This window comes from Sus scrofa, chromosome X (genome assembly GCF_054392235.1).
Source record: "Sus scrofa isolate SSC_HxYL_T2T_F1_AM1 chromosome X, Sscrofa_HxYL_maternal_Yorkshire_Landrace_v2.0, whole genome shotgun sequence".
Taxonomy (NCBI): Eukaryota; Metazoa; Chordata; class Mammalia; order Artiodactyla; family Suidae; genus Sus; species Sus scrofa.
The window spans coordinates 14,612,578-14,638,289 of record NC_139401.1 but is presented as its reverse complement, the minus strand read 5'-3'; the positions used below and the strand labels follow the sequence as shown (position 1 = coordinate 14,638,289).

At 38.3% G+C, this 25,712-nt stretch overlaps 1 protein-coding gene across 16 annotated transcripts in view; it reads left to right on the top strand.

Moving 5' to 3' along the window:
• Positions 1-25,712, top strand: part of FANCB (FA complementation group B) — a 742,096-nt gene that overhangs the window by 434,615 nt on the left and 281,769 nt on the right. For 4 of the 16 annotated variants that reach the window (XR_014835725.1, XR_014835724.1, XR_014835751.1 and 1 more), the window contains 2 exons: positions 9,099-9,238; positions 16,386-16,543. The exons of 4 other annotated variants lie outside the window; for them this stretch is intronic. The gene's annotated coding sequence lies outside the window, so the exon portion shown is untranslated. The remainder of the gene's footprint in view (positions 1-9,098; positions 9,239-16,385; positions 16,544-25,712) is intronic. 8 more of the 16 variants (XR_014835726.1, XR_014835737.1, XR_014835727.1 and 5 more) reach the window with 2 other exon arrangements.

The window sequence follows — 25,712 nt, the reverse complement described above, 5'->3', positions numbered from 1 at the left end:
AGTCTCAGATATTAGAGTATTTATCCAATAAAAAGTACTGTGGATTCATTCATGGGGAGATGTGCTGCTTCCTCCTTGGTGAAAGAATGCTTATTAGAGGGGATCAGTGCCATGGAGCCAAGCAAGGCAGTGAAAGGAGATAATGAGGGAGTGAGGATGATGGGGAGTAAGATACACTCTTTAGAACAGACTTGTCAAGAAAGACGTCACCAAGATGAACTTGGAGATGACAGAGAGCTAGCCTTGTGAATACTAGAGGAAGAAATTTCCAGGCAGAGGGAACAAGACAGCAGCTGGTCTGGTATGTTAAGAGAACACCAATGGTCCACAGTGAGGTGACAGAGGGATGCAGTGGGGAAAAGAGTAAGAGAAGAGGTCAGCTGGGCTTGTAAGGTATTATAATGACTCTTCGTTGGTACTCGCATGAGTTGGCAAGACGTTGGAGAACTTTGAACAGTGTGGTGATGTGAGCTTGCTTACATGTTGCAGGATCTCTCTGGAAGTTCCATTTGGAAATGACTACTCAGAGGCAAGGGTAGGAAGAAGGGAGGTAGGTTAGACAACTGTAAAAAATGACAGGAATCTGGTAGGACATGCTGGTGGTTCTACCAAAGTAGCAATGTGTAGATAGAAGTGGTTTTATTTGTCAAAGGATCAGATGTGAGGTGTGAGACAGAGAAGAATCACCAATAATGCCAAGATGGTTGGCCTGAGAATCTGGAACCATTAAGCTGCTATGATCTGAAATGTGGTAGGAGAAGGCACTGGGGAAAAGATCAAGAGTTTGGTTCTGTACATGTAGAGTTTGAGATGACAGTTAGATATTCAAGTGGAAATTGTGAGAAAAGAGTTGAAAATGGGAGCAACAGTGACTATAAATTTATGTACAATCTTAAAGACTTGCAGGATGGCCAGGATATTCTGGGGAACGTTTTTCTCATAAATTATCAAAATGGTGGAACACGAACATTTGGGGATAAGGTATGACAGTCTTGAATAGGCTGTTGAAGATGGGCTGCAAGTTTCACTAGGACAAAAGCAAGAAAGTGAAGCTAGAAGGCCATCAAAGACAAATTTCAACCACTTTAAATATTATTCTGGGAGTTCCCACTGTGGTGCAATAGGATTGATAGCATCTCTGCAGTGCTGGGATGCAGGTTTGATTCCCTGTCCGGCACAGTGGGTTAAGGATCCTGCATTGCTGCAGCTGGGGTATAGGTCACAACTGAGGCTCAGATCTGATCCCTGGTCCAGGAACTCCATATACTGTGGGGCAGCCAAAAAGAAAAAATAAAATAAAATAAAATTTTTCTGAAAGGAGAAAAAAAAATGTGACCCCTGTTTTGCACATCCCCTCCACATACCATGGACTCCTTCTGACCTACCCAGCTTTCCAGAATTCACGCTGATACCATTTGTTCATCTTCTGGAGCATCTTGGTCTCCTGAGAAACCAATATATATTTGTAACCTTGTTTCTATAGATGATTCCAAACAATGTCCATCTCACTGGAAAATAGAGCACTACCTGGATTTTAAAAGTGAAATCATCCCTAATTAGATATGTCAGTTCTCATCTCAGATTGTCTGGGTTCCTTCAATATCACTTGCAGTTTTTTCCTAAGATAGCTGCCAGTCATCCTTAGAAGGCACATGTTTGCTACATACAAGAAGGTTAGAGTTCCCATTGTGGCTCAGCTGTAACGAACCTGACCAGTATCCATGAGGACACAGGTTCAATCCCTGGACTTTCTCAGTGGGTTAAAGATCCAGCATTGCCATGAGTTGTGATGTAGACCGCAGACACAGCTTGGATCCCACGTTGCCCTGGTTGTGGCGTAGGATGGCAGCTGCAGCATCAATTCAACCCCTAGCCTGGGAACTTCCATATGCCGTGGGTGCAGGTGTGGCCTTAAAAAAAAAAAAAGAAAGAAAGAAAGAAAGAAAGAAAAGAAAAGAAGGTCATGGGGCCTCAGCGCAGGGCATTAGAGGTAAGACTGTCATTCACAGCATTTTCAGCAACTCCTGACCTCCTGGGAATAGAACACTCTCTGCCTTTGCTACATTTTGTGACAACTCAGGGTCCTACGTCCCCTCCCTCCTGTCTCCAAAATTCTTCTTTTTCACTAATGAATTAATTAGAAGTTTGTTTGGGGAGAATGTTGTGACACCTCTTGAGATAATTGGAGACATCCTGGGGAGTTGTAGAGCCAGAGTCAGGAATCAGTTCTCTGAGATATTTTCATCTGAAAACTGAGAAAATTGACACAGAAAAATAAATGACATGTGGAGTCTTAGGGAACTGGGGAAAAATAAAAAGGTCCCTATTGAGAAGCTGAGTGAAAGGACAGATAATTAATGATACAAACTGATCAACCCAGTTCTCACTATCAGCTGAACACTTTAAGACGGCAGTTATGGTCTCAGAGTTGTTTATGGGCCGAACACATACACAGGATCCAGGAGGTATTATGCAGTTACCTTGCCCTGAATTTATAAGTGCTAGGGAAGCGCAGTAGGGAAGGCCCCCAATTTTCCAGTAGAGATGATAGAAGGATGGTTATTATCAACCTAGTGTTGCTTCACTTCTTCTCAAATGTAAATATGGATCTCCATTATTCATGGCAGTCTATTAGGGCTCCTATTTCACTCCCCACGCCTCCACTACAGCACCAGCCAGAAGCCCATACAGAATGAATAATTGCTAAACTGGAACATGATTTGCACAGCTGTAGACTTTTATTGTGATGGCTTCTGGCAAATGTCAAAAATGTTAACAATTTAGATTGTTTTAAGGGTTTCCTTTTGCTCTGACCTCCACCTTATACTTGGCCCAGCAGATTTTCAGTCTAGGCCCAAAATCAAATAACATAAGTCAGGCAATGAAGCTTATGTTGATACTAAAGGAGAAAGGAAGGGGTGCCATGATTCAAACCCATAGTTAGCCCCAATAGGCATTCAGTAATTATAAAATCCAGTAGAAAATGTAATCAGATGCTCAGCTCACTGCTGATTTCTGGCCAAACTCCCACTTCTTGCCCTGCCCCCTCTCCTGCAATGCTTACTATTCCTGCCTTTAGCCCAGAGAAGATTGGAGGAAAGAAGATATTGATGTGTGTTTTATAGTCATAAAACGATATCTAAGAGGAGATGAGAATCCATAAAACAAAAATTTTGCAATTGAAAAAATTCTTAGTGTCATCCAGTTCAACTCCCTCATTTTATAGATGAGAAAGTAAAATCAAGAGAAGCAGATCGACTTGTCCAAGGTATAAAAGCTGGTTGGATGGACTGCCACTGAGCAGTAAAAAGGAAGGAACTACTGACATCTGCAATAAGGTGGCTGGATCTCCAGGGAATTATGCTGTGTGAAAGAAGTCAATCCTAAAAGGTTACATACTGCATGATTTCATATATAGAACTTTCTTAAAATGACAAAATTATAGAGACAGGGAAGAGATGAGTGGTTGCCAGGGGCTGAGTGGAGTATGTGGGCATTGTTGCTATAAAAGTTCAAAGGTGATATCCTTGCCATGATAGTACCTTTTTTTAATTACTCAAATGAATTTATCACATCTATAGTTGTATAATGATCATAACAATCCAATTTCACAGGGCTTCCATCCCATAAACCAAGCACATCCCCCCACCCCCCAAACTATCTCCTCAGGATACCATAAGTTTTTCAATGTCTGTGAGTCATTATCTGTTCTGCAAAGAAGTTCAGTCTGTCCTTTTTTCAGATTCCACGTCAGTGAAAGCATTTGATGTTGGTGTCTCATTGTCTGGCTGACTTTACTTAGCATGATCATTTCTAGGTCCATCCATGTTGCTAAAAATGCCATTATTTCACTCCTTTTAATGGCTGAGTAATATTCCATTGTGTCTATGGACATTCCATCCAAAAGCAACAGAATACACATTCTTCTCAAGTGCACATGGAACATTCTCTAAGATTGATCACATCCTGGGCTACAAATCCAAGCTCAGTAACATTAAGAAAACTGAAATCATATCAAGCATCTTTTCCAACCACAACGCCATATGACTGGAAATCAACAACAAGAAAAAATCTGCAAAAAACACAAACATGTGAAGACTAAACAACATGCTACTAAACAACCAATGGATCACTGAAGAAATCAAAGAGGAGATGAAAAAATACCTAGAAGCAAATGACAACAAAGATACAACACTCCAAAACCTATGGGATGCAGCAAAAGCAGTTCCAAGAGGGAAGTTTGTAGCAATACAAGCCTACCTCAGGAAACAAGAAAAAGCTCAAATAAATAAGCTAACTTTACATCTAAAGCAGCTCGAGAGAGAAGAACAGACAAGACCTAAAGTTAGCAGACAAAAAGAAATCATAAAGATCAGAGCAGAAATCAATGAAATAGAAACAAAGAAAACCATAGAAAAGATCAATGAAATGAAAAGCTGGTTCTTTGAAAAGATCAACAAAATTGATAAACCCTTAGCCAGACTTATCAAGCAAAAAAGAGAGAGGACTCAAATCAATAAAATTAAAAATGAAAAAGGAGAAGTAACAACAGACATCACAGAAATACAAAGGACCAAAGTTGCAAAATGACTATATATGCAACTATATGCCAATAAAATGGAAAACCTAGAAGAAGTGGACAAATTCTTAGAAAAGTACAATCTTCCAAGACTAAACCAAGATGAAATAGAAAAGATGAATGGACCCATCACAAGAACTGAAATTGAAACTGTGATTATAAAACTCCCAATGAACAAAAGTCCAGGACCAGATGGCTTCACAGGTGAATTCTATCAAACATTTAGAGAAGAGCTAACACTTAACCTTCTGAAACTATTTCAAAAGATTGCAGAGGAAGGAACACTCCCAAACTCATTCTATGAGGCCACCATCACCCTGATACCAAAACCAGACAAAGATACCACAACAAAAGAAAACTACAGGCCAGTTTCACTGATGAACATCGATGCAAAAATCCTCAACAAAATGCTAGCAAACCGGAGTTCCCATGATGGCACAGCAGAAACAAATTTGACTGGGAACCATGGGGTTGCAGATTTGATCCCTGGCCTCACTCAGTGGGTTAATGATCTGGCATTGCTGTGACCTGTGGTGTAGATTGCATACGCGGCTTGGATCTGGGTTTGGAATGGCTCTGGCATAGGCTGGCAGCAACAGCTCCAATTAGACCCCTAGCCTGGGACCCTCCACATGCCACAGGTGGGGCCCTAAAAAACCAAACAAACAAAAAATGCTAGCAAACTGAATCCAACAAATCATTAAAAGAATTGTACATCATGGTCAAGTGGGGTTATCCCAGGGACGCAAAGATTCTTCAATATCTGTGAATCAATCAGTTTGATACACTACATTAACAAACTGAGGAATAAAAACCATATGATCCTCTCAGTAGATGCAGAAAAATCCTTTGACAGAATCTAACACCTATTTCTGATAGAAACACTTCAGAAAGTGGGCATAGTGGGAACCTACCTCAAAATAATAAAGGCCATATATGACAAACCCACAGCGAACATCATTCTCAGTGGTGAAAAGCTGAAAGAATTCCCGCTGAGATCAGGAAAAGACAAGGATGTCCACTCTCACCACTACTATTCAACACAGTTTTGGAAATTCTAGCCATGACAGTAGGAGAAGTAAAAGGAATCCAAATTAGAAAGGAAGCAGTAAAACTATCACTGTTTGCAGAGGACATGATACTATACCTAGAGAATCCTAAAGACTCTACAAGAAAACTTGTTAGAGGTCATCCATGAATTTGGCAAAGTCGCAGAATACAAAATTAATACACAGAAATTGATGGCATTTCTATATACTAACAATGAAAGATCAGAAAGAGGAATTAGGGAAATAATCCCATTTACCATCATATCAAAAAGAATAAAATACTTAGGAGTAAAACTACTTAAAGAGACAAAAGACCTGTACCCTGTACTCTGAAAACTATAAAATGCTGATGAAGGAAATCAAAGATGACACAAACAGATGGAAAGACAGACCATGCTCTTGGATTGGAAGAATCAATATTGTCAAAATGACTATACTACCCAAAGCAATCTACATAGTCAATGCAATCCCTATCAAATTACCAAGGACATTTTTCCACAGAACTAGAACAAAATATTCTAAAGTTTGTTTGGAAGCACAAAAGACCCAGAATAGCCAAAGACATCCTGAAAAAGAAAAATGGAGCTGGAGGAATCAGGCTCCCAGACTTCAGACTATACTATGAAGCAACGGTCATCAAAACTGTATGGTACTGGCACAAAGACAGGATTATAGATCAGTGGAACAGGATAGAAAGCCCAGAATTAAACCCACACACCTAGAGTCAACTAATCTATGACAAAGGAGGCAAGAATGTACAATGGAGAAAAGAAAGCCTCTTCAGTAGGTGGTGCTAGGAAAACTGGACAGCCACATGGAAAAGAATGAAATTAGAACACTTGCTAACACCATACACAAAAGTGAACTCCAAATGGATTAAAGACCTAGATATAAGACCAGATACTATAAAACTCTCAGAGGAAAACATAGGCCAAACACTCTCTGACATAAACAACAGCAACATCTTCTCAGATCCACCTCTTAGAGTATTGAGAATAAAAACAAAAATAAACAAATGGGACATAACTAAACTTAAAAGTTTCTGCACAGCAAAGGAAACCCTAAACAAAATGAAAAGACAGCCCACAGAATGGGAGAAAATCTTTGCAAATGAATTGACTGACAAGGGATTCATCTCCAAAATTTATAAACACCTCCTACTTCTCAATACCAAAAAACAAACAACCCCATCAAAAAATGGGCAGAAGATCTAAACAGACAGTTCTCCAAAGAAGACATGCAGATGGCCAAAAAACACATGAAAAAATGTTCGACATCACTGATTATTAGAGAAATGCAAATCAAAACCACGATGAGGTACCACCTGACACCAGCCAGAATGGCCATCATCAAAAAGTCTACAAACAACAAGTGCTGGAGAGGGTGTGGGGAGAAAGGAACCCTATTTCACTGTTGGTGGGAATGTACATTGGTGCAACCACTGTGGAAAACAGTATGGAGATTCCTCAGGAAACTAAACATAGAACTACCATTTGATCCAGCAATCCCACTCCTGGGCATCTATCCAGAGAAAACTATGACTCACAAAGACACATGTACTCTGATGTTCATTGCAACACTGTTTGCAATAGCCAAGACATGGAAACAACCTAAATGTCCATCAGCAGAGGAGTGGATCAAGAAGATGTGGTCCATAGACACAATGGAATATTACTCAGCCATTAAAAGCAGTGAAATAATGGCATTTTTAGCAACATGGATGGACCTAGAAATGATCATGCTAAGTAAAGTCAGCCATACAATGAGACACTAACATTATATGCTGTCACTTACATGTGGAGTCTAAAAAATGACTCACAGACTTTGAAAAACTTATGTTTTCCAAATGGGACCAGTTGGGGGTGGGGGGATATGCTGGCGCTTTGGGATGGAAATGGTATAAAGTTGGTTGTGTCGATCATTGTAAAACTATAAATGTAATAAAAATCATTGAGTAATTTTAAAAAAGGAAGCTAAAAAAAAAAAAAAAACAACTGTGTCTGCAACCTATACCATAGCTCACAGCAACACCGGATCCTTAACCCACTGAGCGAGGCCAGGGATCGAACCCAAATCCTCATGGATCCTAGTTCGCTTCCTTACTGCCGAGCCATGATGGGAACTCCTCTCCTCTCATTCTTATGTAATTGTTTTCACCTATTTTTCTTCTCCGTAAGTTGTCAGTTATACAATAAACTGGTATTATTTTTGCTTTAAAAAAGAAAAAAAGACGTACAAACCTTTCCTGAAGAGATACTTTCCTCTGACTTTGCCTTCTTAGGACCAATAAATATCCTATTTGTATACCACCACCCCCTGAAAAAAAAAGAAGAAGAAAAAAAGCAAATTGGAGACAGAATGGGGTCTCCAGCATGGATAGTATGAGTCTTAGCAGATTGTACCCATTGTGGGGCTAGCACAAACTAAATCAAAAATGACCTCAATTAATTGGGTGATGCAGTGTAAATATGAGACCAGATGTGAGTGACTAGCTACAGAAATAGACTCTTTGGTGGGTCTGAAGTTCTAGGCTCTTAGGAGGGCAGTTTGCAAATGAGGCTGACCTAGGAATTTACCTTCAATTCATCCAGGCTTGCCTCAGCCTCTGCGCATGACCAGTTATTTTTCCAGTGCCTGGTAGACATGTGATCAGAGGCTCTGGAATACTTGGGAGAATGAGAAAGGGGAGTCTGGAAATACCTGAAGGGATTTGACCTCAATCAGCTGATCTTGCTGGCAGTCTGTAGGCTACAGAAGTTGCCTCCTTTGCCTGGGCAGCTGCTGTATCCCTGCTCTGTATGCTCATGTGCCTCCATCTGGAGGCAGTGCCTCCTTTTCCATCCTGCCTCTCACATCACTACCCCTTCATGATACCGGTGCAGGAAGCACTGCTGCAGTTTAAACAAAAAGGTACTGGTAAAATAAATAAATACATACATAAATAAATTTTTCTTTTTTTAAAGAAAGGAGTTCCCATTGTTGTTCAGCCAATTAAGAACCCGACATAATTTCCGTGAGGATGCCAGTTCCACCTCTGACCTCACTCAGTGGGCTAAGGATCCAGCATTACTGCAAGCTGCAGTATAGGTCACAGATGGGGCTCAGATCTGGCATTGCTGTGGCTGTGGTGTAGGCCAGCAGCTGCAGCTCCAATTCAACCTCTAGCCTGGGAACTTCCACATGCCACAGGTGCAGCCGTCACAAAAAAGTAAAAGATAAGAAAGGTACTGGTATGGTGATCAAGTCATTTTGGTTTGCCTGGCACTGATTCAGTTTTAGTACTGAGCATCTGAAGTCCCAGGCATTTCAGGGACGGCTGGTGATCTTAGGAGCTGGTCAAGGTCAGAGGTCAGCAGATGTCACTGAAAAGTTTCCCGCACTGTCATTTAAGCTGATGAACTCACCCTTAGTCCAGGCTTAGAAAGTTGATTTTTATTCCCCCACTGAAAGTAGATCTGTCTTTCTTACAGAAAGACCCACATCATTCATGTTTATTGAAACTGACACTTGAAGCCAAATACCACTGGAAGGAAGACTGCGGCAGATGGGGCCATCCTCGCCTCATGGGGAAGCTTCCTGCAAAGATAGATGAAGGGCAAAAATTTTTCAGGTGAGCAGGGAATCAGAAGAAAGGGCCAAAACTTTATGATCCATGACAGATTATGCTGAAACAGAGAGCAAAGGGCTGGAGACCAGGTGCGGACACACACACATGAGGACACCAGCATGTACCCCAACTGAAAGAAAAGTTTCATGCGATGATTCTCACCCTTACACCATGTGATTCCCTCAGATATTTTCTCTTTGGTTCTTTTCTTTCATTTAAAAAAATGTCAGTGGCTTGAAAATGTTTGTGGAGCACTGTGATCAGACCTGACAATCATATGTTCACAGTCTTTCTCCAAGCATGTTAAATTACAATGGATTGGGTTTCTGTTGCTTAAATTGCACTCACTCTCCCACTCAGCCTCTTTATAAGTCCCTGTGACTGAAGTTGTGCATCAGACTTTGTAATCAGATATTTCAGATGCAAGTTTACCCTATCTTTACCCCTGCACATTCTGTGCGATTGTGTGTGTGTGTGTGTGTGTGTGTGTGTGTGTGTGTGTTACTACATTAATGCTTATTGAAACGTTCTTTCCACCTTCTTGGGGAGCATGTCACTCATGGCCCCAAGGACCACCTTCAATAGTTAACCAATTACTCATTTTCTAGAACTTGACAATTAGCCAAGTGTGTTGCCATATGTTATTATTTGAGTATCCATGAAATAGACCCAACAAGAATTATCATATTCAAATTTTATAGCTATAGAAACCAAGGCCTAAAGAGAGTGATTTTCCCAAATAGCATAGCCAGTGAATGACAGAGACTCTATCCACTGATAGGATCAGCACTAAGATGGCAAGAAGAAGACAGGTTAAGACTTTGTAGTATTTCACCGCCCAATAGTTATGTATGTCGGTAGCATCTTCCCTATGCCCCCCTCACCTTTATCCAAAGAATATCCCCTCGTGCATCAGGACCTTTTTCTAAGGAAGAGTAGAAGGAGAAGCCAACATGTAGGTATCCTTAATCCAGCCTCTGTTTCCATGTCAACCATTCCCTTTGTTGTCTTACCTGTGATCTCTGCTTTGCCCCCTCTCTCCCACTTCATCACCTGAATCCTCCCCCTCTTCCCCTTGATCAGTCTCTTCCTTTCCATTTTTTTTTTTGTCTTTTTAGGGGCACACCCATGGCATATGGAGGTTCCCAGGATAGGGGTCGAATTGCAGCTGTAGCCACTGGCCTACACCACAGCCACAACACCACGGGATCCAAGCTGCAGCTGCAACCTACACCACAGCTCATGGCAGCACTGGATCATTAACCCACTAAGCAAGGCCGGGGATTGATACTAGTCATGGATACTAGTCAGATTCATTTTCACTGAGCTGCTATGGAAACTCCCTTCCTTTCTATTTTTTTAAATCTACCCTCATCACTCAGCTTTATTTATGGAACCATGGTCAAGGATAGCATTTTCAAATATGGTTCAAGCTCACTGCAGACCATCGCTGACTTATAATTTGTATGTCAGGGGCCACATGGAATATTTAAGATACTCCTGAATTAACAAATGCCACATGGACTGCTGGCCTCAGTAAGATCAGCCACAATGGCCGGCAAACCATTTAGTAAATTATCTTCAGCCACTCTGTCCCTCAGCCGTATTCTTGTCTGTGGTAGCTGGTCATGCTCACTGCTTTCTGACTTCATTTCACTCTAGACTTACAGATTTCTCATTTTCGCCATCAGAAGGGCCTCCCGTAGGGAGATTTTGTTATGGCCCATCCCACTGCTACCTCCAGGAGGTAAAACAAACCTGATATTCAACTTGAGGACCCTCTTGGTAACTGAATACTTCCTAGAATTTGTTTTGCTGCTTCTTTTGTGCTTACCAACCTGGCTTTGTAGTAACAAAGGGTGCTTTAAGTTATCTTGAGGAGAAACAAGAAATCTACAAAGTAACATTAATATATAAAAAGTAACATTTAATATATAAAATTGTAAGGCATTTGCAGGGGAGAAGAATGGTGCCATCAAATCAAATTGTATTAATACTTTGCAACTTTAAATTTGTTAGGAACCACTGTTTTAGAGAACTGTGACTAGAGCATTTGCACACTAGGGAATGTTTTACAGTGAGTTGGAATACATATTCATAATAATAAAATAATAAAGTTAAAATATATGTATGGAAATATATACAGATGAGTACAAATATATATACACATGGGGTTTTTTGAGGGACAGGAAATTTTATCAGTGTGCACATTTACATTGTTAGAGGATTGATTGGTTAATAACATTTTCTTTTCTTTTCTCTTTTTACAGCCCCACCTGTGGCATATGGAAGTTCCTAGGCTAGGGGTCGAATCCGAGCTACAGCTGCCAGTCTACACCACAGCTCAGCATAACGCTGGATCTCCGACCCACTGAGTGAGGCCAGGGATTGAACTTGCATCGTCACAGAGACAACATTGGGTCCTTAACTCAATGAGCCACAATGGGAACTCCAGTTAATAACATTTTTAATACCCAAAGCAGAGGAAAAAATATTCCCCATGTTTTGGTTTCAAAATAGCAATGCTTTCTGAGATACAAGCCATGCATTCTCAGGACGGTTCCTTTCCCAGTGTTATATCTGCTTAGTAAAGGGAGTACCAAGTCCAGGCTAGAGGAAACTGGGTCTCCATGAAATGGCACATGGTCTCAAAGTGTTCTGTGACATGATCGAGTCTTCCCACATAAAGAAGTCTACAGTGAAAAGTTCCAAGCCTGCCTCTAGTCTGAGCATACCCAAGCCAGAGAATTTCCTCTGGAAGCTCAGAAATTTAAAAACAAACAGATAAAACAAAAACAACAGCAGCAACAGAACCCTTCATCTTCTCTGTGTCTTGTTTCAATTTACCTTATTTTCATGTGTCCAGAAACTCAGAGTGGCTAAATGTTGGGCTTTGGGTAGAGAACAATTTTGTGCTCTGTCTCTTGCTTTTACTGGCATGTTCTCTCTCTCTCTCACTCTCAATCTCTCTTCAAATTATAGTTTCTCCATCTTTAAAATAGGGATGATAAACCACAATTTGAGAACTATTTTAAAATGGAAATGAAGGAGTTCTTTTGTGGCACAACAGATTAAAGATCCAACATTGCCACTGCTCTGGGTCAGGTCACTTCTGTAGTGCAGGTTCGATCCCTGGCCCAGGAAGTTCCACATGCCACAGACATGGCCAAAATAAAATAAAATTAAGAAAATAGAAATGAGTTAATGGATTCTTAGCTCCTGGCATATATAAGATGTTTAATAAATGGAATTCATGATTCTTTTCCTCTGTGGAAGAAAGGAATTTATAAAAAGAATTTTCATTCACCCCTTAAAATACTAGAAGATAATATAGTAATCATCCTACATCCTGCAATCTTTAGTCGTCTTTTTTCTTCTTTTCAGACCAAACATGTTTGGCTTCTTTAATTTTTCTCATACAATCTACATCCTTGTTCATATTTGGGGGTATACTAACTAGCTCCTGATCCTGGTATAGCAGAAGTGAGTAGTTTATAGAAGATTCATCCTGGATTGTGCACTAAATATAGGTCTGACTTTAGGCAAGTCTCTTTAATTCTTTAACCCTCTTATCTATTAAATAAAAAGTGGATAGTTGTCGAGAGGAATGAAATGAGAAAGTATGTAAAAGTGATTTGTTTATCAATATATGGCTCCAGAGTTATTCATAGGGATGGATATTATATTACCATTGCTTTAATAGAATTTTTAACTCTAGAAATGTATTCATAACAGTAATAATACTTTCTCAAAACACAGTTTACAAACCTTACTTGACTTGTGGTCCACTTTCATAAAAATATGGAATAATCTTGTAAACCTCCTTTGGACGTTTCAAAAAATCACTTAAGCTTCTTTGCTGGTAAGAGGTAAAGAAATAGTTTTATTTATTTATTTATTTGCTTTTTAGGGCCGCACCTGTGGCATATGGAAGTTCCCAGGCTAGGGAGAGAATTGGAGTTATAGCTGCCAGCTTACACCACAGCTCACAGCAATGGCAGATCCTTAACCCACTGAGCGAGGCCAGGCATCAAACCCACATCCTCATGATACTAGTTGGATTTGTTTCTGCTGCGCCACAATGAGAATTCCAAGAAACAGTTTTAAGGAAAACTATGCACATATACTTTATTTAAGATCATTATACTGTTAAATAATGTGATAGAAAGTTTAATTGGGATCTCGTAATCATCATTCATAATGAAAAATTTTGCTTTTTCTCATTTAAGGGTGATACAGGCATTTGATTTATTTGAAATTAATTTCTAAAGAAAAATGTATAATTTATTAATAAATTAAATTCAAAATTTACATAAAGTTGATTTGGCAATTGAATAAACAAACCATGGATTGATATTGAACAATGTGTTATGGTATTTAAAATTGATAAGAATCATTTGTATGTCCTGATATTTCGAATTCTTGCATTTCGTATTTAAACAGCCACTTGGCTTATTTGTAGAATTTGAAGGTTTGTTGCTAAGTGACAACAAGTAGAGGTAGCCACTGCTCTTTGCAATTGAAAGTGTGCAAACAACACCTGGCAGGTGCGGATGGTCTTCATTTTCAGTGAATGAAAAGTGACAGTTATGTAATTTTCACCACTTAATTTTTCACACATCTTTAGGAATCCTACAGTCATCTGGATGTGCAAATTGAGAATGTGGACCAAATGGATGCAAATCACGGCTGTGATGGAGGTCATCTTTAGGCCCACTCACAGAACCGTTATCCTCTCTCTGCTCTTCACTAGCCAGTGTTTCAACATCCATGTGCTTTATAAATCCTGCCTTACCAATCAGTCTATTATTAAATAATATTTGACTCAGAATGGAAACAGTTTGAAACTTATCATTTTTGTAGATAAGTGATGATTAGAGTCACTACCGAGTGTGCGCCTATGATTCCCATCAATTGTCTTTATATAGATATCATTGTGAACTCAGATAATCCCAAATACTTCTCTTTCAGAGGAAAAGTATTCATATGATGACTCCATCTTTCAGTTATTTCAAGAAAGAGATGGAAACCAGTACCTTATCAGTATTGGGCTGTTATGCTGCAGTAATAAACAGTCCCAAACTCTCAGTGGCATAATGCATGTAAAAATTATTTCTCATTTATGAAGTGTCTCTTCATAGTAATCATTACAGCAGAGGAACAAGACTGTGGCCAATCACTGGCTTTTACAGCTAGCAACTGGAAATGACACAGATTACTTCTGCTCTCACTTTATTGGTTGAAACAAGTTACCTGACTGCTTCAAGGAGGCAGGAAAGTGCAACACTATCATATTCCTAAACAATTCTGGCAACCGCTACATATAAAACAAATGGAAAACATTGTAGGTTGAGAAAATGCTGCTCTAAAGGACCCCTCTTCTCAACATGAGAGCTTTGGGCATTCCTATACTGGCATTTTATAGTTACCAGCTTCTTTCTGGTGCTTGTTTACTAAGTCCCCAGCTTTTCCTCTAACTTTTATAACAGCTAAACATGAGCAATGTGAATCATAACATTTTCAAGATTTTCAAGGTACTTTTTCAAGTTACTTTTTAATGGGTGTATGCCCTCTAATGAGGAATCCAGCTATAAACTTAAGTCATTAAGATTGAAAAACAGAGCTGGAAACAGAGCAATACAGATATGACCCACTTTTCTGGTAATCACCGGTTGGCTAATACTACCCCATCCAAGAGACATTGTTAATAAGGATTTGGCATTTGAAGCTTATTTTGTGAGCTCTTTTCTTTATTTTCATGGCATTAAAAAAAAACTACATCCTTCCACATAAGTCCATTTATATGAAGTTCAAAATCAAGTGGGACTTATCTATGGTGTTAGAAGTTGAGGATAGTTGTATTTGGGGGAGAAGTGACTGTGATAATGAATGGGGGTGCAGGATTCAGGGGGGTTGATAATGTTCCATTTTCATTTCATAGGGTTTTTTTTTTAAAATATAGCTGGTTATACAGTGCACTTATCTTACGAAAATATGTTGTTATATTCTTATTCATACACTTTTCTGCATGACATTATATTTCAATACAAACTTCACTTAAAAAAACTGAACTTTTGTCGCAGTCCTATAACTTTTAGGACAGGATTTCATTCCCTAGAGACGATAGAGGAGAAGGGTCTGTGCCTCTTCCTCAGCTTCGGCTGGTCAGTCCTCCCATCTGCTCCACAAAGGACATTTTTAATATTTTCTTTAATCTGTTCTGTGTGCACCTGATGTTAAGGGTGGATAAAAACCTCGAAGAAAGTTCAGATTCACCCTCTGCAAATTTGCAAACTATGCTAGTTGAACTATATTGATCTCATTGAATTAGCTGAGCTAGATGAACTATGCTAGTGTGGTTGGGTCTACTCCAGACAAATCAGGGCCTGCTTCTCATTTGTCCCTGCGTCTGCTTCTTTGTGGATACTGGGTCAATCTTGCTCTGAAAACTCAGCTTCCCAGTGGTCACAATTTTCCCATCCTTTTGTCATTGTAAGAAAAAAAGCATGATAACAACTCTTTCCAGCTCTTTATATCCCTGAGGTTCTTTGCCTTTTTAAATCTTGACATTGTTGGAGAGACAGACCAATGATCTCAGAGGATTCCTCCACCATGTTTCCTCAGGACTAACTTCCGGATTATTCTTTATCAGTAAGAACACCACAGAAGTGATGTTATGTCCTTCTCAGTGCATGATATCAGAAACACACAAGGTTGGTGTGCCCCAGTAGAGGTGGTATTAACTTTGATCCCTTGATTAAGATGGTGTCTTCTAGGATCTTCACTGTGATGTCACACGTCTCCTCATTGAATATGGGGTAGATACTTTTCCTCATCAGATGTTTACCCATTAGTTTAAGCACCCATTGATGCTTTTCTGATTCCATCATTCTGTTTATATTGGTTGGCATTTTTCTGTAAGGAAGAGTTTTTTGTCTTCCTCATCATTAATTTATTTATCCATTTTTTTTCATAAGTATAGACTCATGGACTCATAGTTTATTAAGTACATTATCCACTAATCTCTTTATTTTCATGCCAAATTATTCTAGATTTTACCAGTAGGAGCCGCCTCAAACAGCTACCTATATCCTTTTGGAATATCCTGTAATTTTTTTTTTTTCTTTTTTGGCTTTTCTGCGGCATATAGAGTTCCTGAGCCAGGAATCAGATCCAAGCTACAGTTGTGATGTACACAGCACCTGAAGTAGCACCGGGTCCTTAACCCACTGTGCTGGGCCAGGGATCGATCCTGACTCCCAGTACTGCAGAGACATCACCGATCCCATTTCACCACAGTGGGAACAAGTAAGCACTTGTTACTTTCTGGGGAATGAGATATTGCAAGCTAACCTTGTATTTTCCTATCCTGACCTTGAATTGGCCTTTTCTCCAAGGAATCCTGGTTCATGTTATTTAGAAAACTGTATTTAAAAACTAAGATCTAGGTGCTATACATGCTTATTTCTACTGATTATATAGATATGAATTCACACTGCTATCTCCGATTCCAACACATACAGTAAAGTACATTCTAAATTTCTCCTTCTGTATCTCCTTTATCCAAGAGTGGGAAACCCTGCTTCCATCAGGATACCTTTTTTTTTTTTTTTTTTTTTGTCTTTTTAGGACTGCACCCACAGCATATGGAAGTTCCCAGACTAAGGGTTGAATTGCAGCTGCAGCTGCCAGCCACAGCCACAGCTACAGCCACAACAACATGGCATCTAAGCCGCATCTGAGAACTACACCACAGCTCATGGCAAGGCTGGGTCCTCAACCCACTGAGCAAGGCCAGGGATTGAACCCGAGTCCTCACGGATACTAGTTGGATTCATTACCACTAAGCTACCGCGGAAACTCCCAGGATAACTTTCTTAACTTCCTTGGAGTCTGGCATGGGCAATCTGGGCTGCCACTCCTCCTCTGTATCATTATCCTTCTCACCTCTATATGGTTCCAGTGCCACCCTTGCAGGCAATTACCTTGCGTGGCTTTTGGAGTAAATTATTAAGGAAGGAAAATAGCCTTCTTTTTTAATGGGTGTTTAAAGAGAATTCTGCATTGATTTACTTTTTTTTTTCCTTTTATCACTTTAGAGATTTCCATTCTATGTCTTCTAGTTGCCATTGTTCTGATAAAAGAGCAGTCATTAATTGAGTCTTGGCAATGTGTTAAATGTACCATTTCTCATCGTCTGCCTTCAAGATTTTCTTTTTATCTTTTGTTTTCAGCAGTTTGACTCTGATGTGCCAGAGTGTGGTTTTCTTTGTATTTATCCTGCCTAGGGTTCACTGAGCTTCTTAGATACGTGAGTGTAAATATTTCACCAAATTTAGAAAAACATATTATAGAGATTTTAGATTACTTCACCTTCCATTGAAAGGGAGTGGTTTTTGTGGAGTTCCTGTTGTGGCTCAGTGGGTTCAGAATCTGACTAGTATCCATGAGGATGCGGATTCAATCCCTGGCCTTGCCAGTGCATTAAGGACTTGGCATTGCTGTGAGCTGTGGTGTAGGTCACAGATGCAGCTCAGATCCTGTGTTGCTGTGGCTGTGGCATAGGCTGGCCGCTGCAGCTCCAATTCGACCCCTAACCTGGGAATTTCCATGTGCCACAGGTGCGGCTCTAAAACAGAACGAAAGAAAAGGAGAGATTTTTATTCTCATAGAAATGAATTCAGCTGTACTCACATTAAAAACTCTTTTTTGGCAATAGGCAGCAGCTGAACCTGCTCTGTCCTTTTAGCTTTCCAGAACTTGGCTTTCCTGAGAATCTTGGATTCTTATGTACATGCACACAGTTCACAGTATTTGAATGGAATTAGTATACGATTTCCAGTCTCCCTTTCTATGGCTCCCTCCTTTAGAGTAAGCCCCCTTATTTTTTTACTGCTTCAGTAGCTCCAAACTCCATCTTTGAATTCCTCAAGCAGTAAGACTGTGGTATTCTGCTGGAGTTTTAGCAACCACTGGCTGGGCTGGCTGGAGTGCCCTCAGGCAAAAAGTTGTCTAAATGCAAATTTAACTCAGAGCAGTTTTCTTTCAAGGGTCAACTTCTGTCTAGTTTCTTCCAGCTTTCCTCATTCACCACACTTTCAAACGAGTTTTTCTTAAAATATTTCCAGGTTTTCATTGTTATCTGTGCAATTAATAGCTAGATACAAGTGACTCTGCCATTGCCTGAACAGAACTCTTCTCTCTTTTCTTGTTTTTTTGAATCCTTTCGTTGTGTGGCATTTTACCTGATCTCTTTTATTCATGTGTTTATCTGGCTTGTAGTTTATAGACTCATTTATTTATTTTTTTAGACTCTTTTTTAATGCTAATATATTTATTATATGCAATAGCCACTTTTTTTTTTCATTATAGCTACTTTTTTGCTACTCTTTTTTTCTTTCTGGCTCTTTGATGGTTTGCCCTACTCTGAACTAAAGTAAATCAGTATACTTGTCCTTCTCTGAATAAAGCAAAAGAATTAGCATGCTCAGATCTATCTTCTCTCTCTGTCATCCCCTTGATGTGGAGATGTACTATTCGACCTGTTTCTGAAATTTGTAATTAATGTAAATTTTTACTGAATGGGAAGTCTTACTAATTTCTCTGCTTGGCATTGCTTCTTAAATCCCATTATCTCCTTCTGTCATTGAATCCAAGTTCATGTGTCTTATGCACAGTGAAGCCAAATAAGTGTCTGTGTGAGTGTGACTCTTTATGGGGCAGGGGAGGGAAGTATTCCAGTTATTTTACTTAGCAAGTGGTTGGGCCATTCCTTGTTCTTTCCGTAGACTATTTTTCATTTACCATTAGGAAATCCTCACAGATTGAATTGTACTTCCATTATCTCTATGGGCTCTTTCAAGAAATATTTAAAAATATTGGAAATTCTGTTCTTTTGTTGGAGGTTTTATTTTCTCATTATTGTTTTTACTGTCTGAGATTACAACTTAGTTGTCTTTGATAACATCTGTTTCTCTTCCTAGGTACAAATCCTTTTTACTCTCTAAGGATACAAATGAAACTTACTTTAAAACCCTGTCCCATTTGCTCTTCTTACTCAATTTCCTTGCATGGAAATTCTTTCATTTGCTGAGTTTGTTTTCTCTCCTTCATAATTGGCTTTCATTAAATGTATAGAAATTTGGGCTTGTATACTCAGCTTTGTAATCGAGATCTCTGGATAGAGGAGATGCCCCAGTGATTTATATTTTCAGTGCATTTGGAGTTCCTGTCATGGCGCAGTGGTTAACGAATCCGACTAGGAACCATGAGGTTGTGGGTTCGATCCCTGGCCTTGCTCAGTGGGTTAAGGATCCAGCGTTGCCGTGAGCTGTGGTGTAGGTTGCAGATGCGGCTTGGATCCTGCGTTGCTGTGGCTCTGGCGTAGGCCAGTGGCTATAGCTCCGATTAGACCCCTAGCCTGGGAACCTCCATATGCCATGGGATCGGCCCTAGAAAAGGCAAAAAGACCAAAAAATAAAATTAAATAAAAAAAATAAAATATTTTCAGTGCATTTGAAGAGGGACAAGTGACCTGCCAGGCACTGAACCTCAGCAGCTTGTTCCTCCATGGTTGCTTTCCCTCTCCCTCTCGGGGACACCCAGGAGATAAGCACTCTTAGTTTTGTTCTCTCCTTCTGATGTGGGCCTCAACACTATGCATTAGGGTCTCCTGTTTGCTTTTCCAATACAACCCTCTTGGTTTTCTACCTCTCAGAATTTTCTTAGAGTTTCTGGTTTGCCAACGTTCTTCTTTTTGTTTTTGTGATTGATCATGCATTCATTAATTTATCATGTCTTTTGTATCATTTCTAGATATTTTATTAAGGAGGAAGAGGCTATATGTTCAGTATAGAATTCTGGAGGGTTTTATGGCTTCTCTTGCAGCATTTATATATTTTATATTGTATAGTATTAAACAGTGTGTAATATTAGCTGATATGGAAGTAAGACTCAATAGAAAATGCTTTACAGAAGGAGTCTACATATCTATCTCTTCAAAAGAGGCATATTCATCATTTTTCCAAATGCCAATATATCACAAAAAGCCATTCCCCTTTCAGGTCACAAGCTAATTCTTCTGCTAACAAATTAATGTAATGCATTAATGCTACCACTACAGTAAGAACTACTTAATTGTCATAGTTAATTGAAGCTAAACATAATCATTGCATAATCAGGCAAGGTACATTTTGAGATGTTGTTTCATTGATTTTTCATGGCGGTTTCTCATTCCATGAACTTAATGATAAAATTGAGCAATTCACAAGGTGCTTCTCAGCAATTAGTTCCAATTAGTCAGATTTTAAATTCTGTCATGAGTCATGCAGCATGTTTCTTTAGTTATATTTCTCCAGTATGGTCTAGAACTTAAGGATATGTACCTGTTAATTAAGAAAATCACATTTAATAGGCAAAATCACTTCTCAATAATTTTCATCTTGCCATTTATTAGAAAATATTTGGCGAATACTAATCAGTATGCATCTCATATAAAATATTAATAAAATAAGCTCCTGTATACCAGTCACCAAGCTAAAGAATTTAACATACCCAAAATCTGATGCCCTCTGTCCTTTCTTGACTGCTCTCTTATTCCACCAGGGTAGCCATCATCCAAATTTAGCATTTGTATTATTATGTTGTTTCTCTTTTAAGATTTCTGTGACACATGTGGACATACATACGCATTCTTAAAATGTGAATAGTTTAAACTTTTTGAAATTCTTATAAATGGTATTCCTCTGCAATTTGCTTATTTATTTTCTATAGTTTTATGTTTTCATGATTAACCCATGTTGATGAATTTACTACTAGGTTGTTAATTTTTTCTGCTATGGAGTGTTACAGTCCATTAGTATTCCAAAATGTTCTTAACCATTCTCTTAAAATGGGCATTTATATAATTTTCAGTGTTTTTTTGTTGTTACTTTTCTTGGCCCCCTTTTATTTTGTGTCTTTTTCTGTTATAAAGATGTGGCTAAAAACACTTGTGTTTATGCTTCCTATGATTATTTTCCTGAGATTCCCGCAGGTGATAGCAGGAAGTAGAATATCTGGATTGTAGGTTATACTATCTTTATTTTTTTCATTATTTAAAGTTTTATTGAAGTATGGTTGATTTACATTGCTTTGATAATTTCTGCTGCACAATGAAGTGATTCAGTTATATATGTGCACACATCCATTCTCTTTCAGATTGTTTCCCCACATACATTATCACAGAATATTGGATAGAGTTTTCTGTGCAGGTCTCCATTGGCCAATAATTCTATACGCACAATCTTTAAAATTATTGAGGAGTACCTTTTTTTTTTTCGAAGTACTTATTTCTAGTTCCACTGGGAATCTATAAGATTTCTTCTCACTCATATGCATACTACTTGGTATTGTCAGACTAAAGTTTTTTGCCTTTTGTTGTCTTAACTTGGGCTGCCATAACAAAATACTGTAGCCTGGGTGGCTTATACAACAAAAACTTACTTTCTCACTATTCTGGAGGTTTAAAGTCCAAGGTCAGGTTACCAGCATAGTTGGGTTCTAATGAGGGCTCTCCTCCTGCCTTGCAGATGGCCACCTTCTCACTCTGTTCTCACTTGGCAGAAAGAAGAGACACGGAGGGAGGGAGGAAGGGGAGAGAGAGAGCCCTTCATGTCTTTTCTCATAAGAACACTAATCCTATGGGATTAGAGTCCCACCCTTATTATGCCATTTAAACTTAATGAGTCCTTACTCCAAAAATAGTCACAATGGGTCCCATTTTGGTGGGACACAATCCAGTCCATAGCACTATGGATTGCAAAGACAGTTCATTGTACTTTTCCTTATAATGTCCCTAACATGTAATGAAATTAAGCCATGTTTTTATAAGTTTATTGGTCATTGAGGTTTTTTCTTTCTGTAAATGGTCTTTGATCATTTTTCCTTGGTTTATCTTTATATGGATCTTTATATGAATTTTTATAAATTATTAATGTATTTTTATAAATTCTTAATGTATTTAGGCTAATAATTCTTTATTGATGGTATAAGTCACAAATATGTTCTCCTAGGTTGTAGCTTTTTCATTTTCTTTATAGCATATTTTGATTACCAAAACTTCTTTACTTTTTTAATGTAGTCACATTTATCAATTGTTTGTTTCATTAATAGTTTATACTTTTTGTTTGTTTGTTTTGTCTTTTTGGTATTTCTTGGGCCGCTCCCGTGGCATATGGAGGTTCTCAGGCTAGGGGTCCAATCGGAGCTGTAGACACCGGCCTATACCAGAGCCACAGCAACTCAGGATCCAAGCCGCATCTGCAACCTACACCACAGCTCACGGCAACGCCGGATCGTTAACCCACTGAGCAAGGGCAGGGACCAAACTCACAACCTCATGGTTCCTAGTCAGATTCATTAACCACTGCGCCATGACGGGAACTCCAGTTTATACTTTTGTAAGTAGCTTAGAAAATTCTTTTCCATCCCAAACTCATAAAGATCATCTCCTGTTTTTCTTGTAGAAATTTAAAATTTTTGCTTTCCTCACTTAAGTTTTTATACGACCTAAAACTAATTGTGTGGATGATCTCTAATTAGGATACATTTGTTTCTTTATAGATTAATTAATTAATTAGACCACTGTTTCTTGAGAAGTCCATTTGTTCTCCACTGATTTTAAATGCTGTCTTTATGTCTGTTTCTGGGCTGTCCTGTTTCTTTGGTCTGTTTTTTCTATCCCTGTATGAATTCTTCATTGTCCTAATGATCATACTTTTCACTTTATTATATAGTAATATCTCCCATAGTGAATGAGCTCACCCCGTTTTTCTTCATGAATGTGTAGATAAGTTTGACTGTTTTCTCTTCCATGTAGATTTATGAATTTTAAAAAATCTGTTGTGATTTTCATTGGACTACACATCAGTTTGAAGAGAAGTGGTGTGTTTACATTCTTTTGACTTTCTAATCATAAACATTTGTTTTCACATGAATTGTGACCTTTATTATGTTTTTCAGTTTTTAAAGTTTTATTGAAGTATAGTTGATTTACAATGTTGTGATAATTTCTAAGGTACAACAAAGTGATTCAGTCATACATGTACATGCATCCATGTTCTTTAGCAATTTTTAATAAGTTTATGAAAATTTTCATATATGGGTTTTGCCCAAATTTTATTACATGCTTCTGATTCAAGGTCTGTAATCTACAACAGAGAGGCTAGAAGCTGAACTACTCCGTAATATTATGGTTAACAAAATAAAAAACTGGACCTAGGAGAATTGTACTTGGGGTACCATCACACAAGATTTCCCCCAATAATCTCTCGGTTACCCTATCCACTAGCAAAGTAGTGAAGGGGCTCGAGACAAAGAAAACTCCAGTCCTGCTTTTGTGATTAAATCAACATAATGTATCTTTAGTTAAGTTACTTAAGGTATTTTAACCTTAGCTTACTCATCCAAAAAATGAGAAGGTAAAACAGTCTCCAAAGTGTTTAGTCTAACATATGAATCTTTTTAAAAATTTTTATTGGTGTATAGTTAATTTACAGTATTGTAATTAGTTTCAGATGTACGGCAAAATGATTCAGTTATCCATACAAACATATCCATTTTCACATTCTTTTCCCATATAGGTTATTACAGAGTATCAAGTAGATTTCCCTGTGCTATATACAGTAGGTTCCCGTTACTTGTCTATTTTATATATAGTGCCATGTATATAACATATGAATCTAATTAGGAGAAGATTCATAGTTAAGAGAAGAACTAATAAGGTCATGAAACTTTTAAGCATTATCGTCTGATTTAGCTTTCCTGGGATAACAAACAACCCTCATTTACAGTGGTTTACTGGAATAAAGATTTTTTTTCTTGCCCACAATTCATTAGCTGTGGGTTGGCAATAGCTGCTGTAACTCTGATTATCTCTGCATCTTTTACACCTTTACCATCCTGGAACTCCCTCTGTGAAATGTTGTCCCAAAGCACTATTTCCTGACCTAACAGTTTTTCACATGAATTGTCAATAAAAATTAAAATTGTTTTAATTACAGTGTATTTGTTTTGCTTATAAAGGCAATAAGTGCTTATTAAAGAATATCTAGAATCCTTAAAAAAAGTAAGAAGATAATCCAAGTGGCCCATAAACCCAGTAGCTGGATATAATTAATATTAATTTTTTTGATATTTTTCCTTTTAGTTTTCACCTTTGTCAGTGCATATGTATAAGTTTAATAAAATCAGGATTATATTGTGCAAGTCATGCTGTAATCTTATAAAAAAATCTAACATATATTGTAATCACATATTTCTTTTTCTTTATGGACTTTAAAGACAGGAATTTAAGTGGCTGCATAATATCCCAGAATATGCACGGTCCATACCTTAGTTAACCCTTTCTCCATTGTTAGAGTGTTTCCTTTGTTCTGCTACTATAGGTAAGACTGCAGTTCTTGTTATTGCAAATAAGTCAAAATATTGTTCATTTATTACATCATTATGAAAGCGTTCTGGAAGAGTAATATGAATTCTGGTGTTGGAATGAGTTTATGTCAAACACACCACATAAACCTGACATCTCAATGTACATATACTTGCAGTTTAAGTCATGTGACCATGAGTTATCTGGTTGTTGAGAGTAAACCCAAAGGCAGGCCATGTTTGATCGATTAGGGGTGAGGGGTTGAATTAGAAGAGGTAAGTAATACAGGAAAGAGGTCTTGAATTGTGAAGTCCCATTTTTATGCCAATCATTGTTTTTGCTTCTGGGCTCTCTTGTCTGCTTTTCTTCTAGCAGTATGTGCTCCTCTTATCTTGGCCTTTGCATTAATATTTATATTATCTGAGCAGCCAGTCACATATCCTCAATGGGCACACACGACTTCTTTATCCTCCATGTACACTTACACAGCAAATTTTAATTATTCTTTTACATCTAAACTTTTGAAATGTTTCTTATGACAACCAATGTGAACCATATCAGCTTATGTATGTAGGACTAGTTTTTAGTGTAAATATCTGTTCTTCTTACTAAATTAGAGTCAAGAGTATGTTTAGTTCATATGTTATTTGCCTTTTAGAAAGCTTAACAACAAGGATATGGTGGCTTGTACGGATACCATATGTAGCACTAGATCTTTAGGAAACAATTGAACAGTGGCCATAAGTTGGGGCAATGCATATAGGACAGCTTTCTCCCAAGGTCAGATTCACATAATAACATGATTACTACTAGAAAGGGAAGAATCCTGATTTGCTTCAGCTGGCCAAGTAGAATACATTTATTAAACCATTTATTTTTGTTAAGCCCTTATATAGTGCTTACTACACTCCATGCACTGTTCTAAGAACTTTATAAATATCATCTCCTTTGATCCTTACAACTCTAGGAGATAGGTACTATTTTTATAATCCCTATTTTATTGTTTAGGAAACTGAGGCACAAAGAGTGTAAGTAATTTTCATAAGGACAGTCAGCAATTCAACCAGA